This window comes from Pseudopodoces humilis, chromosome 7, assembly GCF_049639895.1.
Source record: "Pseudopodoces humilis isolate 2021_Gansu_Grassland_sample_001 chromosome 7, ASM4963989v1, whole genome shotgun sequence".
Taxonomy (NCBI): Eukaryota; Metazoa; Chordata; class Aves; order Passeriformes; family Paridae; genus Pseudopodoces; species Pseudopodoces humilis.
The window spans coordinates 40,236,932-40,254,754 of record NC_142206.1 but is presented as its reverse complement, the minus strand read 5'-3'; positions in this window follow the sequence as shown (position 1 = coordinate 40,254,754).

Here is a 17,823-nt window from a genome sequence, read left to right as displayed (position 1 = left end):
CATCAGCATGCCAGGTGGGCTGGCTGCCCTGGAGGACAGTCATGAACACAAGTAAGGTCTCCCTTTTTTAGTCCTTGACTCTTGTAGTGATGGGGCTGTCACAGGGCCTCACAGAGACTCAACCTGCCCTGGCCCACGGGCAAGTCACATTCAGCTGCTGCTGCTGAAGGGAAATGGCAAGACTTGAAAGCAAGGTGTTTGTACCCATCTCCAATTGAGCCATGCCTCTGGCTGGACAGCCAGGCTGCACTCAAGGCAGAGCCAAAGGGAGCAGTCAGCTCAGTGCAAAGATGCTGCCACTGCAGGAATAGAGACCCCAGTAACAGAGAACAAGAATAAATAATAAAGCATGGCTAAGTGGTGAGTTTGCCTTCTCTGCCCTAGCAACAAACATTGGGAATACCCCAGGAAGCTGAGGTTCCTTAGATGGTATTTTAAAGATGTAACAAATACAAAATTCAATATTATTAAATTGTCTGGGGTTAACAATGCCATAAATATGTAAACAGTGTGGAGCACTGCCAGCCCAGCCTCAAGGCTTTGATCCTCCCCATGCATCCAGATCTGCCAAGCAATTTGGTTTGGCAGGGGGTAGCTGCTGGAATAGGAAACATCTTTTGTGTTAACTCTTTCCTAAGTATCTGTGCAACCAGAGTTAAGCATATGCCTGTGCAGAGAGACCTGAGACTAGGACATTTACAGATCATCTGTAAATGTGTGTGTTCTGCTCCACCTCTGCAAAGTGAACAGGGTCTGGAAAAGAGTGCCACTTGCTCACTGCTAGTCCCACAGCTCATCCCAAATTGAGAAAAGCTCTTGCCGTCATCCAGGCCCATACCAGCCTCTGAAGAGATCATCCATTTTTTCCCGTCAAGGTCGTATATTAAACATGTAGACAATAAACACATCAGGGAGTCTAGGCCTGAAAACTCAAGAGGTACAGCAGACCAGTTTGGGACTGTTTGACTTGGTGATTGCACATGAAGACCATGTCCTCTGCACTTTCCTCCCAGAAGCCTGACTGCTAGGGGCACAACTGCCAAGCCAGTGGGGTTGGGTTAACTTGCTTTGTCACTGTTTGCTTTAGGATCGCAATAGAGCTCAGTGGGCTGGAAAACTGGCACCTCTACCCATGTGAGACACCACTTGACGGTGCTGGCCTCCCTGGGCGCCGAGTGCCAGTGTGGATGTGGGCAGGCACCAGCCAGGAGAGAAAGGTGCCCTGTGCTTCAGCACACAACTCCAGTAAGGTAGCCTGGAGGGGTCCCCATACCTGGTTCCTCTAAATAGGGGGTGCCTCCTGCCTTCTCCAGGCAAACCCACCATCTCCCAGGGCGCTGGACACAGCCTGGTGAGAATGGCCTGTTGCTGGTGAGGAGCTGGAGTATGGAGCTGTGAGTCTGGGCTCATGCTACTGAAATGGGGCACCACACACTTGGCCCCACCCAGCACATACCACCCTTTCAGGGCCCACTCTCTCCCTCCTGCCGTGTGGCACAGCTGTGCAGGACCCCTTCAGGTCACTGGGCCCACCTGGACTGGACACTGGATTTTTGGGGTGCTTGCAAATGCCAACATCCCAGCCAGGCTTCCAGATCTCCCCACCCTGACCGCCTGCAGTGGCAGGTAGTGTGTGTGGGATTGTATCAGTAAGCACATAGGACAGTGGACACATTCAATGTGTTTCCACCTTACCCCCAGACCGGTGCAGAATCCAGAAGAAACAGCAGAATATTGTAAAAAGCTGTGCTGTCAATCGCCAACCCCAGAGAGACACAAACCACTGCGATATGCTGGGGTCCAGCATTGGCCAGCGGGTGGTGAACATTTGTATTGTGCATCGTTTGGTTTTATCTCCTTTCCCTTTTATTAACATTATTATTACCATTGTTTGCCATTATAATTGAATTTAACTTTGTTTTCAATTATTATACTGTTCTTATCTCAACACACAAGTTTCACCTCCTCCCCGAGTTTTACCTCCTCCCCATTTCACCAGGGCGGCGGGGGAAGAGAGCTGAGCGGCTCAGCTGGGCGGCTGAGCGAGAGGCTGCGTGCTGCTTCATTTCCAGCTGGGCCTAAGCCCCGACATTCCTGTTTGTGGCCGCAGGGCCCCTCAGCCTCGGGCCCCTCACAGACGCAGCCGCAGGCGCGGACCCCGCGCGCGCGCCGCACCGGGCACGGCCCGCGGAGGGGGCGGTCGCAGCACGCGCGAGCCCCGCCCCGCGGCTCCCTCGGCCAATCGCGGCGCTGTTGCCGGGGCCGGGCCGGGCGCCTGACGTTGCCCGGGAGACGGCGGGACGTTGACAATACACAGGCCCGTGACGTCGGCGCGTGGTTCCCGTGGAAACGGGATGGCGACGTCATCGCCTCCCCCTCCCCCCCCCCCCCCGGCCGGAGCGCGCGTCAGCCGCGCGGGGGGGGCGGGCCCCTGCCGCCACGGCGGCGGGCGGGGCGCGGTCGCCACGGGAGCGGGAGCGGCTGTTGTTTGTTTGGGAGGCGGCAGCCGAGGGCGGGCGGGGCCTGCGGTGGCCCCGACCCCCCCGCCGGCGCCCTGCCCACGCGGCTGGCGGCGGGGCACCTTGGCCCGACCGGGCCCGGGCAGCCGCGCAGCCTAGGATCCCCGCGGGCAGCGGGACAGCGGTGTGGGGACTGTGGGTCAGCTGAGTCCCTCCAGCCGGCAGCCCCACGGGCGGCTTGTGGCTGCTGGGCGCCCCTCCGCCGTGCGCCGGGAGGGCGCGGGCTGGTAACCCGAGCAGGGAGATGGGCTCAGGGTTAAAAATAATGCCGCTGAGAAGGAGGGTTTATTTTTAACTGGGATCAGTGGTGCAGGCCTCTGCACTGAGGAGTCTGGCCAGCAGTGTAAACAGTCCAGCTGCAGGAACAGCCGGGATGGATGGATGGATGGATGGATGGGCAGGCCACATAGTCTGAGAGAAGTGCACATGAGCTCTTGCCCTGCTGCAGGTACTGGCTGAGCACTCCCAGCACATGTGCCACAGATCTGCTGTGTCCATCATCCAAGTTGCTGAGTGGAGTGTGGATGTAAAGTGCATGTCCAGCAAACGTGAGAAATCCAGCTTTGAAACAAGCGGAAAGAAATTAAGAAGTGAACCACAGATGTTGCAGTGTTTTCTGGTCCATCTCTTGGAAGAGTGGCCTGATCTCCCAGCATCATCCTCTGAAGAGCCTGCTCTGCCAAGACTGTCCAGCAGACCACATAGTGCTATCCATGCTCCTGTCACCACCAGCGGGGGTGCCCAGCAGAGGCCAGACAGACCAAATGCTCCTCCCGGAGCATTCCGGGGCAGCAGGGGCTGCTCCAAAGAGCCCCGCTCCTGGTGCAGCTTCCTCCCCGGTAGCCGGCCTTTGGGTGTTCCTTCGGGCGTCTTTCTCTCTGACATCAGCTTCCTCCCTTACAACGTGTGGCGGCCAGAGCTCTTCTAGGTGAAACACCGGACGAGGAGAACGGCTGGCAGAGGGACTCACCCACCGTCATCCCCGGTTTCCCCTTGCCAGGGCCGGCTGGGTGCCTCCCTGAAATCCCAAAAGCTGTCTTTGCACTGGGGGTTGCGCAGGAGCTGCTGGCAGATGGGAGAGGAGGGAACCTCGGGGCCGCCCCGGCCTCGGCCGCTGAGCCCGGTGCCTGCGGGGTGGGAACTCCCAGCGACTGTTGCCGCCGCCATCTGCTGAGGCCAGCAAACTGGAAACCAGCTGCTTGCCCAACCCTCGCCAGCAGCCAGGCTGTTGTCATTGCTGTTTGCTTTACATCAGCTCTGTTTAGTTTGGCAGGCTGAGGGCAGCAGGTTCAATCCGGGCGATTTTACGAGGGCTAGTTCCTGTCCCACACCCCTCGGTGGGGAACACGGGGTACGTTGAGGATACCCTCGCCCTGCAGCCCCAGGGCAGGAAAGGGCGCGGCTGAAATTAGTGTTTGCTTCTCAAGGGCAAGCCTGAAGTGCCGGTGTTTGGGAAGGTAATCAGCGGGCGTGAGAAAAAGCTTTCCGCACGGTTACGGCAGCTCCCCGCATTCCGCGGGTACCCGGTCACCTGCTCCCGGAGACCGCTGGCCGTGTGGGAAAGTGTGGGTAGGTGGTCAAAGGCACGAACCGCGCCTGAGGTGTGGGGCTGCAATGCAGAGTCACCTGCCAGGGATGGAGGGATGTCCCACCAGGACGTGTACCCTCCCACAGCCTTTGCCCCGGGCAGTGCCTGCTACTGACACCCACACGAGGGGGATGCTCCTGATGCATCCAGGCAGCTGGTGCCCATGGTATGAGGGCTTGTCCTCCATGTTTCATGTTTACATGAAAGGAAAAATGTCACTAATTACTCCAGTTATTAATGCTGCTTCCCTCATCCCAAAACAGGCTGTCAGCCCTCTGGCCCCATCCCATCCCAGGGCACAGGCGAGAGTGCTGCTAGCACAGGGGCTCACAGCTCCTGAGCTGGAGGGAGCAACAGTGAACAATTAACCCAATGTCCTCCTCATTTGCTCATGCCTCATCTCAGTCAATTGGATATTTTCAGTGCCATATCCTGCCAGCCAGGACTGCCACTGAGTTGCCACCCTGTCTACTACAGGACCTCACCTGCAGGAAAGAACAGTGGGGCAGAGGACAGGGAAGGACCAGCAGAGCAGAGGACAGAGTTCAACACCCAGAAGTGCATCTGCCCTGCTCCTCCTGCTCCATCCCAAATCTGTCCTGCCCTGTGTCACACAGGCCCTGCTGAGTGATGCTGTTGGACAAGAGCAAGCAGCTGGACAGCTGAGATGTGAGGGGGGTGGAAAGGTAGCCTTCTGGTGCTCCTAGTCCCCTCCTGCTCGAGTCACGTATTTCATTTATTTGCACTAGACATAGGAGCATGAAGACACGTGACAAGCCAGTTCAGAGAGCTGACCTGGATGGAAACAGAACACTTTATTTCAGCAGGTTGAAGGTCAGCTGAGGCCGCTTGCTGCTCAGGCTTGCCATGGGCTAAACTGCCAGGGTACCCTCCCCACTGGGGGACCCCATTCCCGCTGCTTGCCAGGTCCAGTTCTCAGCTGTGGGGTGGGGAGTTGCCCTCTTGTGCTATCCCAAGACAAAACTTTGCTGTCTTTTGTCAATCTGTCCTCTGCCATTTTATCATGGTAAACTGGTTGAGAACAGAGTCAGGAGTCAGCCAGTGAGTGGAGAAGGCTAGGTCCCATGCCAGGAGGAATGGGAAAAGCCAGCCTACGGCAGCTCAGCTTGCATTGCTGCAGAGCTGCAATTTGGGTGGATGGGCATTCACCTGTGCTGGCACGACACAGGGTGTGGTGCTGGCAGCTATCCAGCTCTCTGTATATCAGCTGATTCAAATCTGGGAGGCAGAGCCAGCATCTTCCAAGCCAAGCTGGGGTGTACAGTGCTGCTCAGGAACCTTGCAATGAGCTGTGCTGGAAGGCAATTAAGCCCAAAAAGACAAAAGGTGATGGCTCCTCTGCTAGAACAGCTCCTGGATCTGGTTTGCCAGGCAGTTGTGTACAGCTTTGCACTGGCATAACAGGGAGGATCTGAGTGAGCTCTGTGGAGTTACTATTGCTTACACCACTTCAAACAGCCTCAGCACCAAAAAAGGGTAAGCATGGCCACAGAGGTGACTTCAATCTAACAGGGCTCCAGTTATCAGCAGAGCCTCTGAGTCCAAGCCTGGGGCACATCTTTACTGAATTGCTGCACTAATAAAGGAGAGCTGGAGCTGAGCTCCTGCAGGAGGGCTTGTCCTTTCACACAATATTTGAATATATTTGCACTTCTCTGCCGAACTGAGAGGTGGCTAGTTGGCTGCTCTCCCATTCCAGTATATTCTAAGTCTAACATTTTTGCTCCCTGAAGTATTTCAGTTTCTTTGTGGGTTTCTTTTTTGCTCTGGTGCCAGTTCTGGCAGGTTTAGTGACCTCTGCCCCCGGGCAGCATTCCACATCGGTACTGGAGGGGGCTGAGTTACTGCATTACTATGCAATAGCATTACTTCTCTCCTGTGTCCACACTCCTTCTGTAGGGGCTTACAGAGCTGCTGCACCCTCCACACAAATACTCTCCCTCCGCACAAACTCGCATAATCTTTGGGATGCTCCCCCGTATCCTACACTCCTCGGCTCTGATTATTCTCTCCCTCCCTAGCAAGAAGGAGCACTCTGGAGTGAGCTACTCACTGCGATCGTGACTGTTGTGAAACAGTTTATCTTCCTACGGGAGCGGCAGCCCTTGCCTGTCAGCCTGTGCCTGGCGCTCACAACGCCTCCAGCACTCACAACCCCGCTTCCTTCTGCCTGACGTGCACATATGCACGCTCCTGCACGCACACCCGGCCCTCCTCCGGCATGCCTTTTGCGCCCGCCGCTTTCCCCGGGGATCGTGCCAGCAAAGGGGATGCGGTGGTGTGCTGAGGGGGGCTGGGGCTCCTGGCGCCAGTGGGGGATGCATGAGGAAGACAGATATGGGTCCTGTTGGGAACATCCCAAGGATGTAGTTCTCCCAGCCCAGTTGCAGATTGGGTGGGTGGGCTGGTGGTTGCACATGGACCACAGCCCCCTTGTCCTGCGGGTTTTCCCTCACCCAGCAGTGCCTCCTCGGGAGCAGCCAGACAGAAGGTATGGGCATTCAGGCAGGCACATGCCCGGAGGGGGCGGGAGTCGGATGCCGTAGCCACCGCAGAGGCTCGGCGGTGTTCCCAGGAGGTGACTCTTTAGGAAGTGGGTGCGTCCTGCCGGTGCCACGGCGGGAGGCCCAGCGGGAACTGCGTGGGAGCGAGGAGAGCCACGGAGCAGGCTGGGTCCTAGCCTGACCCTTGGTCATTAGCGAGAAGGCGGCTTTGACATGAGTCAGCAGGAGAGCTGAGCACAGGGTAAGAAGTACCCAGAGACTGGAGAAGCAGGGAGGTGCCAGTCAACATCGTGACACGTCCTAATTACTTTAGCTTGTGCTATTAAATTTACTTGCTTGTACAAGAAACAAAAGCAAGAGACATTCCCTAAAACTCCCTCTAGGCTGTGGGCTCTAGTACCTTACCCAGATGTTGTCAGACTCTTCCTATGTCAGACACAGAAAGGAATTCTGGTCGTGCTGCCTCTTGCCAAAAAAATTCCCAAGCCGGCAAGCCCAAAGCTCGCTGACCTGCCTCGCTAGCTTGGGACCAAGCACCGGAGTATCGCTGACGAATACACCACTCGTGAGCGCCAGGCGTGGAAGGAGCCACAGCCCACATGGGCGAGAAGCCCTGCGTAATGCCCCCGCTGCCTGTAGTTGGGAAATGGGCATTGCGCGGGCGCTGGGCGCTGCGGTCAGCCAGCACGGGACAGGATCCCACGGCTGCTTACCACCGAGTGCCTTACGTGCGGGAGGCCAGCCCAGGGACCGGCACCTGGGCTGTCACAGCGGCTCGGCCGGCGTCAGGCAGAGGTACCCCAGAGCAGCAGGAACCACAGGTAGCTAGGGCAAGAGCCCCCCACATCTCCTGCATCCGATGACAATAAGCTTCCCAGCACCCAGTGCCAGTGCTTGCCTAGCCCTGTCAGGAACCTCTGTGTCCCCACGGGCCTCCTGCACGCCCGCTCAGGTCCCACCGGGAGAGCAGCCTCCTCCTGCTGTGGCTGCTGCCACCTAATGGAGCCGCTCCTCTTGCCCGGGTGAGATGAGAGCGGCAGTGCTCTGCGGCGGCCAAAGCTTGCACATCCCGAGCTGCCCGCTTGTGCCCGCGCCCGCTGTGCTGCTGGGGGAGCGCGTATGACCTGCTGGCGCTGGAACGGGTGAAAGCCCTGAATATGTGTCACACTGCACGGCAAGGAGGAGAGCAGGTCTCTCGCTATGGATGTTCGCCCCTGAATCTGTTTGACACACTCTCGGGACGCACGCACACACGGCACACCTGGCCCACGCAGCCGCACGGAGGTGTCGGCTGCCGCCGGTGTCCGAGCCTCTGCTTTGTAGCGGCTGAAAGCAAAGCGGCTCCCAAGCGACGCGGGTCACGGCAAGATGCTTTATATAACCCACCGCCACAGAGAAAACCAAAATAGCTGCCTCCCTGCTGCTCAGTTCGTCTCTTCCATCAAACACGGATAAAATTAGAGCAGGCCGTGACGTGCACCTACGTCTGCGCAGGGACTCCAGGGAGACGGAGGGAGCCGGCTCAGAGCTCTGCCATTAGTGGCACAGTCTGCCAGAGCTTTCAAGTAAGATCTGTCAGCAAGGCTGGTGTGTGGCCGCAGGGGATAGATGTGTGGAAGAGGAGGCGGCAGGGGGGAGCACGGCTGCCGAAGGCTCACGGGGACAGCTCCATGCCTCATCGCTGCCTTTTGGGAATGCAGGCTGAGCGCTCACACGCAAGCTGAGCTTCAGCGCTGCGCTGACCCTCGCTTTTCCAGCATGGACACCACCGTGGGCGGAGCAGGGCTTCTCTCAAGGCTCTGCATTCACAGTGGCCGAACTTCTGAGCAGAGGAGTGCTGGAATAGGAATACTAGCCAGAGCTTTCTAGCAAACTTGCTTCTGTGGGTTGGAACCCAGAGCTGCTGCTGTCCCCTGGGAGGTGACCTGCGGAGCTGGCCGACTCCCCTTGTCTGCTGACTTTGCTGGTAGAGCCATAGGCTGTGTAGTACTGAAAGGAGGTGAAAAGCTGACTCAGAAAACACTGCGTGGAGACTCAGACCCTTTAAGAAAAGAAAAAAAGAAGAGGAAAATAAATCCAGAAGAAAAGCCTAGAAAAAAGCTGGAAAACAGTCATTCACACTCCTGTATAGACACACAGATTAGGTCTGAGATTTTCCCTGCTGACATGAGAAATCTCAATTGCTCAAAGCTTCTGATTACTAGGTAAAAATAATAGTGTAATTGTCCAAAGCACACACAGATGAAAGTGTCTTAACTTCTCTTTTGAATATGTTTGCTTTGATATTTTTTGCCTGGTCTGAACAGAGGAGAGGAGCCAGGAATGTGGTAATCTGTTATTCTGTGACATTGCTCTGTGACTTTGGGCACAACTTTCCCTGATGTCTGTGTGTCTGTATAGGTGCTTTGGTGTCCCATCCTGAATTCTGGGCCTAATGTTCTCCATCCTCATTCAGCTGACAACTTGAAGACTTGTGAAGGGGAGCAAGTTAATATAATGTCAAACACTAAAGATAACAAGAGGCCTTGAGAAAATTTCTGTGGTTTTCCTTATTTATGGAAAAACAACAACAAAAGACAAAAGGTTTTAAACTGTTTTCGTATCCTGAGGAGCATGTGTCCACTTGTGAAGGTATTATATGCTGTGTCCCCTGGACCTTTGCCACCTTCTCCCTCCACCTCTGTCATATGACAGTGCTGAATATGTCTCCTTTTGGAGAGTTGGCTCAGACCCCAGACAGATCCTGGAGACAGGAATCACTGATATATATATAGCAGCATGGCAAGAGGTGAGTGAGGCAGCCACAGGAGCAGTTCCTCATGCTGGGCTCAAAAAAAAAGCCAAACCCCAAACCACTCAGAACAAATTAAGCCTGTTCATCTTCCCCATGAGTTCCTGGAGGTGAAAGCACAGCAGGAGCAAAGTGGCTGGATGAGAGGAGGAATATCTGTGTCACATGGTGAGGTCCCTCCTCACTCAGTCCTGCCCTCAGCCTGCAAGGCCAGCTGGAAGTTGCTTGCATATCTTTGGGGACATTGTTTGCTGAGTATCCATTGATGACTGCTATCTCACTAGTTTCTGAGGAATTGCCCTGCTGCAATCCAAATGTCCACCATAGGGTGCAGAACACCTGGTGTGTCCCCTGTATAATCTATTATCTTCTTCTCCTTTGGCCAATGATAATTCCATGGGATATGGAGTGCCTGGAGTGGCACAGACTGGTGTTGTGTATTCAGTGAGGCAGTTCAGAAAATGTGATTTGGAATAAAAAGACTGTACAGCAAAATCCAGCTTCCCTGGTTGCTACCAAGGTCTGTGTGACTCCCCCAGCCACAAACTCCTCAGTGCACAACTCAGTGCAGCCTCATACCCCTGCAGTGCTAATCCCAGTGGGTCCTGCCAGGTGCTGCCCATGACAGCGACCCCACGTGCAGGCAAAGCTCCTGCCACTAGGCAGGGGACATTCATCTTCTGGCTGCCCAGGTTCTTTCATTCCACTGAAATTGCTTGTTTATTTGTAGCAGAAAGCCTCTGAGAGAGAAGACAGATGTGGAAAGGGCCAGCAAGGATGGGACAGGCTAGGAGGAGCCACAAAACCTGTCCTTTCCCCACAAGCCACAAGTCAGCCCTGCTCAAGCCAGGCTGGTTGTTGCTGAAGAGTTATGAGACACCAAAGGCAGCTGAGGCAGCCAGGGACAAGCTGCTCTGAAAGTGGAGAGAGGGTCACACATCTCCATGGCCCAGAATATTGTAAGCATTTTGTGCTTCCACTGCTCACACCTTGTCTGTGCCTTCTACAAATCAGCTCTTGAGGATTGGAAGGTGTAACACATGCACATGAAATATCAGGGCATATTTGTTGCAGGAAAGGGCAGGAGAGCATTGTGATACGGTCTGGGATTTTCCTGAGGCTGTTGGAGGACTGGTTTTACCAGCGGGATCTCTGCTGGGATGAGATGAATGGGAAGCAGGATTAAATTGCAATCCCTCTTACGTCAACACTTGACAGAAGACTTAATGACTGGGATTTCCCTCTGATTATCCTGGGGGAAATGGAGATCATTCTACGAGCTCTGAGCTTTCGTCCAGTGTCAGGCAAAGAGCCATTCTCAGGCTGTTTGAGTCTCTTTAGATGTCAGGAATAAAAATTGTTTCCTGTGAGCAGCAGTAATGAGTGTCCTGGCACAACTGTGGTCTGAAAACGATACTTAGAACAGGAGCATCTTTTTCCTCAAACCCTCAGCATATTTCTCTTTCGTAACTGTTCTGTAGCTCAAAATAAGCTGCCCTGGCAGCAGTTGTTACTTGCATAAAGGGGAAGCTGAGGCCCTCAATGAGGTCAAAGGGAAGAGCACCCTGTCTAGACCAACATCCCTGGGGATTTCAGCCCCTGCCTCCTGGAAAACCCCCTGGTCCAGAATTGCCCTGGTGAGTCAGAGACACTTGCACAAAGCCAGCACTGAGACAAACTCCAGAGCTATCCCACTACTCTGACACCTCTGGGGAAGGCTTCTGCAGGACAAAGGAAATTTCCACTTTGCTCTTACCAGTTTATCCTCATTAGCCTTCAAACCCATGGTGCAAGATGGATGAGAACCTGCGATTACACATCCTATCCATCTTCACCAGGTATTCTTCCATTCCCTCCAGCTAGAATGTGTTCCTTGTGCAGCTCTCCAAAAGGCCTGTCCACTGATACTCTCCATATCAGATGTTGCAATGGCCAGCCACGTCTGTGGTGCTCACTGAGACAGGCACACTGGCAAGGCTCACATGGCCCACTGGCCTTGGGTACGATGCTTAGGAGTGACTTAGGGACTTGCTGCCTACAGCCAACAGTGAGCAAAGTGGTATCTCCAAAGTACCTCTTCCCTGGGTGGGGTGCCCCCTGCACCCCACCCAGCCCAGTAACTCAGTTTGCCTTTGCAGAAGGAACTCCTCAATGCAGAAGTTGCCCATCTGCACCAAATGGCCACGGAGGCTGTGGTTTGGGTGAGCCACCCTGCCGCCAGAAATCTTGCTGTAGAGGAGTTATTAATATTCCTATTGCCCACGTGCCATGCTGACTAGCTTCCAGAGATAAGTGCTCTGCTCATGTGCCTGTGGAGAGAGGGGACTTCCCAGGCCTAATTCAATGCTTCCCATTCCTGCTTACTTACACACCAATCTCTGCCGAGGCTATGAATATGTCCTGCTGAATCAGTGTTCATCCAGCCAACTTCCCCTTTCACGAGGGGAAATATTTATAATCTAACAGTCAAGCCACCACGCAGTGCAGCTGGTGGAAGACATCCAATAAACATCCCATCTAACTGCTGCCTTTGCTGCCAAGCCTCCTCCAAGAACTGGGAGCATTCAGCTGCGCTGTTGATATACAAGAGCTAATATTCATTATGCCGTTTGTTAGACACTGGTCATTCTGATGAGTTGCAGGAAGGAATGTTCTTTATGTTAATCTTCAAACAATCAGCAAGGTTGTTCTGAGTTGAAAAAAATATGTCAGTCTGGAAGAATTCATTAAGTGTTATTTTCAGTGGGGAACCTGGTTTGGTACTCTCTGTTAAATCTATCATGACAATATCTTTGAAATAGATAGTGTTGCTGCACATAGATGTCCTCTTTTTATTCTTACCAGGTGATGTGAGGAAAATATAATTCAGAAATCATGGCTCCATAGCTACAGCTGAGATTAGTTTTGTGTTTCAAATTAGAAATCCAGGCTCTCTATTGTCTTGGTATTTCCTCTCCAGTGTTCTTGCACTTACTCTCAATGTATAAGAAGGAAAGGTCTAAGAACAGACAGATAAAAATGCTAAATATCTGAAAAGTTAAAAATAATTAAAATTAGACCTTGAAGAAATACAGCCTCTAGTAACAAAACCTTTCAACATTTAATCATCACTGTCATAGAATAATAAAAAGACTTCAGGCTTCCTACACAATAAAATCTTCTTGCTGTCATGTGCAAAGCCTACACAAGAGTGTTTATTTTTTAATTCCTGAGTATTTTTCACATTACTTTTGACATGTGAAAGTCTCTCTGGATGGTTACATTAAGAATTCAGTTCAGAATTTTTATTTTAAAAATACCACTGAAGTCACAGCTTGTCTTAATTGGGAATTATTTGAAAGAGTTGCCTTTAGACACACTAATACTTAAGCCTTTCCTGATACCTAACCTGGTATTTTTCCTCATCTATTTCCCTCAGTTGCTGTCTCCTCGCAGCTTAGGCAGCCACCTTTCTTCAGAGTGAAATTGATTATGTTCCCATCAGGTACAACTGGAGGACAGGTTCTGTCACGGGCTTGCAGTTACCAAAATCTGAAACTGATTTTGAGGAAATACCTTTACAGGCATTGGACAGCAGCTCTGGAAAGCATCTGATTAAAAGAATTCAGTGATATTAAAAAGCATTGAAATTTATATCGCTGGCAGAAAGATCCATATTTTTAAAAGTGAGTGTATGTTTTAAGAAGGATAGTGTGTCTTCTTCTGAGGGCCTCTGGTTAGGTCTAACTCATAGTTGTTTGATGCTGGAGTAAAAATGTCCTGTCCTTTTGCTGTGGATTTCTCTATTGTGCTATGCCATATCCATCTCTAGCCTTTATCAGAAAGAGGACAGTGGAGGAACTCATCTGAGTGGTCTGGAAGCTGGCCTGAGGGTCCCTGTCAGGTGGCAGGGATGAGGTGAATGAGGACTCGAGCTGAGCTGCAGGAAGGTGGACCTGACCAATCACCTCTTAGTTAAGATGCTGTACACCTTACACGGGCAAGGACACAGCTCAGTCAGACTTGTGCAGAGCATCAATACACAATGTAACTGCTGATTAGACCTTGGTTTTCAGCATAAATTCAGTTTGAAGAAAACTGGAATGAGATTTATCTCACTAGATTTGGGTGTCTGGTTCAGGATGAGAAGACGTCTCTAGGATAACTTCCTTCTCTCCATTGCTTGGAAAGAGGATGCAGCCTCCATGGCCCATGAGATGCAGAGATGTGCATTTAATCAGATGGATCTCAACAGCAGTCTTTTAAGAAAAAGTAACTATAAAGTTATGCCCCAAACATCAAATGTACTCTCTTCTGTGTTGTTTTGAGCCTGCAGTGTGATTCACAACTGAAAGAAAAATAATGGTATGACAACACTGGAGAGTTTGCCTGTTGAGACAAGACAGTATCCCAAGCTTCTATTTTTTTAGAGTTGTGGCTTAGGTAACAAAACCTCTTTTGTAGAGATTCTTGAAAGCCTGTGTAAACAGTATTTTGTTACCCTCCCTGAGCAGAGGCATGTTTATCACAAAGGTCAGAGGAGGACAGGGCTGAGGCTTGAGAGGAGGTAACAAGCCAGCTGCTTCTTGCAGAACTTGAGGGTTTCTAGGTGAACTCTGTATTGGTGTTTTCTGGAAAAGTTAATCCCAACACCATTGCTGGTGAGCAGGAAAGGCCAGCAGGCCTCTGCTGGACAGGGACCTAACACAGTTTATACCACTGGGGATGTGGGAGAAGCAGGGCTTTTCCTGGAGCCATCCACTGGGAATGGAAAGAGATACGGGGCTTCCCTTGAGCTCCAGGAGGGCAGTAGGTGAAAGCTGCTGGGAAGCGAAGTGGGAGGTTTCCTCAAAAAGATGGGAGGGCTGTCAGGCTACTACTTAAAAGATGAAAACCTGCCTGGCAGCAGGAAAAGCTCTGGGGAGAGATGAGAGAAGACTCATGAATGCTCACTTCCTCAAAATGGTTTGTTTGTGATTGAATCTGGGCTGTCTTTGATGAAGGATGTTTTGTTTCCCTAAATGAACTCATAATTTAGATTAAGCCTCATACACTTGATTTCAAGCAATTCATATCCTTGCAGGATTTTGAAGTACTTTGTAGGAATAACTTTAGTCACTTGATGAAATGGAAGCAAATACATACAAATGTACTGTAACAATAGTTTGTCTCCTCAAAGAATTCAACTCAAATGATTTTTGATATCTAAAGTTGTTTTGTTCCATGCCTCTTACCCAAACACTATATATTTTATCTATATGTCCAGCACACAGTATACGTGATCTCTGGGACAGATTACAGGAGAGACAAAGCAGTGCAATGCTGTTTTATGGCTGTTTAGCCACTGATTTATTTTTAGTTGATCGAATAACATCTCTATCTGGATTGTGATCATGATGATTACTGTGAGAGTTATATCCCAGCAATGAGTACAAATATAGCCCCTTAAAAGAAGTGGCCTTGCACTTTCCCGAAGTGGTGGATGGATAATTTCACATGGTTAGTAAAAACACTGATTATCATTGTAAAGCATATGTAATTTTTATAGAATTTTCTCAGTAGCTTGTAGCAGATTGCCAGGTGCAAGGCAGAATGCAAAAGGATTAGAGCATAAAAGTAAGTCTAGAATAGCTTTTAGGAGGAACATTGTTTCAACTTTTTATTGTCCAAAAGAAGAAAATGCAAAAATGCCACAGCAGCTGACGCAGAAGCAGTAAAATAAAGGTTTAATTATGTAATTCATACACATTGTTCCATGGAGAGAGCAAATTAGTGTTGTTTTCTTCCATTTACCATAGATAAAAGATACATTTTGGTGTGGCAGGAATTGACTACTGCTAACACTTTGTGAACTTTGAAAGATTTTTGGTGGGAAGAGGCATATTTTCTTCAATGGCCTTTGCTGTCTCAGACTATAGAGACACCCAAAGGTTTCCATTGCTCTTCTGATAAAACAGAACTGAAAGCTGAATAATTCATTGTTCTCTTCATATTCAAGACAGCAGTAAAACTGCATTGGGGATATTTGGAAAGACAGAAGGTATCTTTTATCACACGGGCAAAATGGTTTGAATTTTGTCAGTGTGTCATGATTGGCAGCTGATGTTAATGTTTACTTTGGGGATACACCCATTTGCCTATGGATTGGTGGCAGTGAGAACCTGCTTCCAGCTGACTGCTGAGCTCCCACAATGCTTAACACAGCAGATTAGTCTAAAATAGGTCATCACTTCATGTGGAAAGTTGCGTAACGAGTTATCAATCTCTCCTTCACCTCTGTTCAGGGTTTTTGAATTACAGGAAGCATTTAATTTTGTTAGCCTCCACTATGTAGAAACATTAAGGCATGTCCCTGCAAGACTGTTATTTCCTAACCTGCAGCTGAAAGGATCTTCAAATGCTTTCCCTCTGTTGTAAGTTACTTTGCACACTCAAGGGAGATTGCCCCATTGCATGTTTAAGTGCTTTAAAGCCAAAAGCTGGGGATTGTGAAGAGACTCACTGCAGCTCTGTACCATTTCATTTCATAACACACTGAGGCATTAAAGGATCTCTGAAGGGGTTTTATAATTAGGTCTGAACTTGCCTGTGTGGCAGTTTCTAGAATAATACATCCACAGGAGGAGACTACAACAGAAAGCAGGGGATAAATTTGTTGGTCATAAATGTAACTCATCTAAAAATGTACCATGACAAAATGGGCACAACAGAAAGTGATTGTAGTCAGTCGTTTATTTGCTTTTTGATGGTTGAGTTCACATTTTGATTTTAGAAAACGAGGCTACTTTAACATGAATTAGCAACTTTCTCTGGAAAATAAGAGATTATTGAATGGTTTAAACCATTACAAGGATGTTACAAGGCTGGATACATATCACTGGTTTGAGGAATGTTCTGCGTGAAGAAATTTGTTGTGCTGTGCCTGTTTCATCAGGAATTTTATATCTTCATATTCTAGTAATCTGTGTTTCTTAAAGTTTGTGAAATAATAGCTATTTCGGCCTTAAATGCTGCAATGGAAAGAATGTTTTAATTTGCAAATATACTTTGACATATTACAGAAAGGGCAAAATATTTATTCTATTATGGTTACGTTTCCAAATAATTTAATTGTCCAAGTAAGGGAAGGTTTGTTATCTGATAAGAAAAATAAAAATGTACTTAAATGTCTATCAAGTGACTGTAAATCCCACTTCAAACAATAAACTGGAGCTTAAAGTAAGGGCAAAGGTCTAGTGCTGGGAGGTTTTTGTTGTTTTGGGTTTTTTTTTCTGAAAGTTTTTTTCTTTGTGAAGGTTTTTTTTATTTCCCTCCAAGCAATGAGGTCACTCCACCTCTGTACATTTAGGTTTAGTGCCTGTTCCTGCAGGAGAGTTTAATCATATTTTCTCAGTGAATATGAGCACAAGCAGACAAAAGCACTGAACTTTCTTTAAAATGCTCCGCAGGTTAACATCTAGGCATGAAATTTGCCACTTAAAGCCTCTTTAGATTGAAGTTTGTACCGACTCCTTGATATTGCTTAGCATTAAAGACACGTTTTGACCAGAGAGAGAACACAGCTGGTGATGTTTAAGGAATAAAAGTGGGAAAATGGTGTAATTTTTTTTACTCAAGCTAATGGAAATAAAAAAAAATATATTTTGCTTTCTAGCAATGTTTCTCTCCATTTCTTTCTTCCTGCTTTTCCTTACATCTTAGCACACCCAAATATTTGCAGCTGATCCCAGGAGCTGACTGCGGTGATCATAACCACACACCTGTGCAATTTTCCTCCTCCCTGTTTGCAGGTTACTCTGCAGAACAAGTCACTGCTCCCACTTGTGTGCATTCTTCCTGGCAGCTCCACTACCAGGCTAGGAGGCTGGGAATGGAGAGGATGTGATTCCAGGGAAAACAGCAGCACAAAGCTGGTCAGTGGTCCCTTAATGCTGTCTTCCTAAAGAGTAAAATATGTCAGGAGGAAAAAAAGGAGAAAGTAGATCTGGGTATATGCTGGAAAAGGAGAGAAAAAAGTAATGCTCTGTTTTCAAAAATCATCGTAATTTTATTTGCTGTTAAAAACACTTGGATACTCCTATTGAATGGTATTTGCAAGACATTGACACAAAGAAGTGGGACATCTGATAAAACTGAATTTTCTTGTGTGAAGAAGTCAAGAGGGAAGTTACTCCTCAAAAATGAAAAAAACCCATACAATAAACAGCAAGCGTCTCTCCCAGTGAAGGACCTCAGCCGCGAGGCAGTCTCACGGATATTCACACTGCTCATCCATCCCTAGAATGCTCCTTCGCCTTAAAGCACGGTTTGGTTTTGTTCTAAATTTCCAGTTCTTAAACCAGCGAAACCATTATTACTCGTTTCCCTCCGCTATTACTGGATTAATTTCATTACTCATTTGTTTTATAACGAAACAACCTC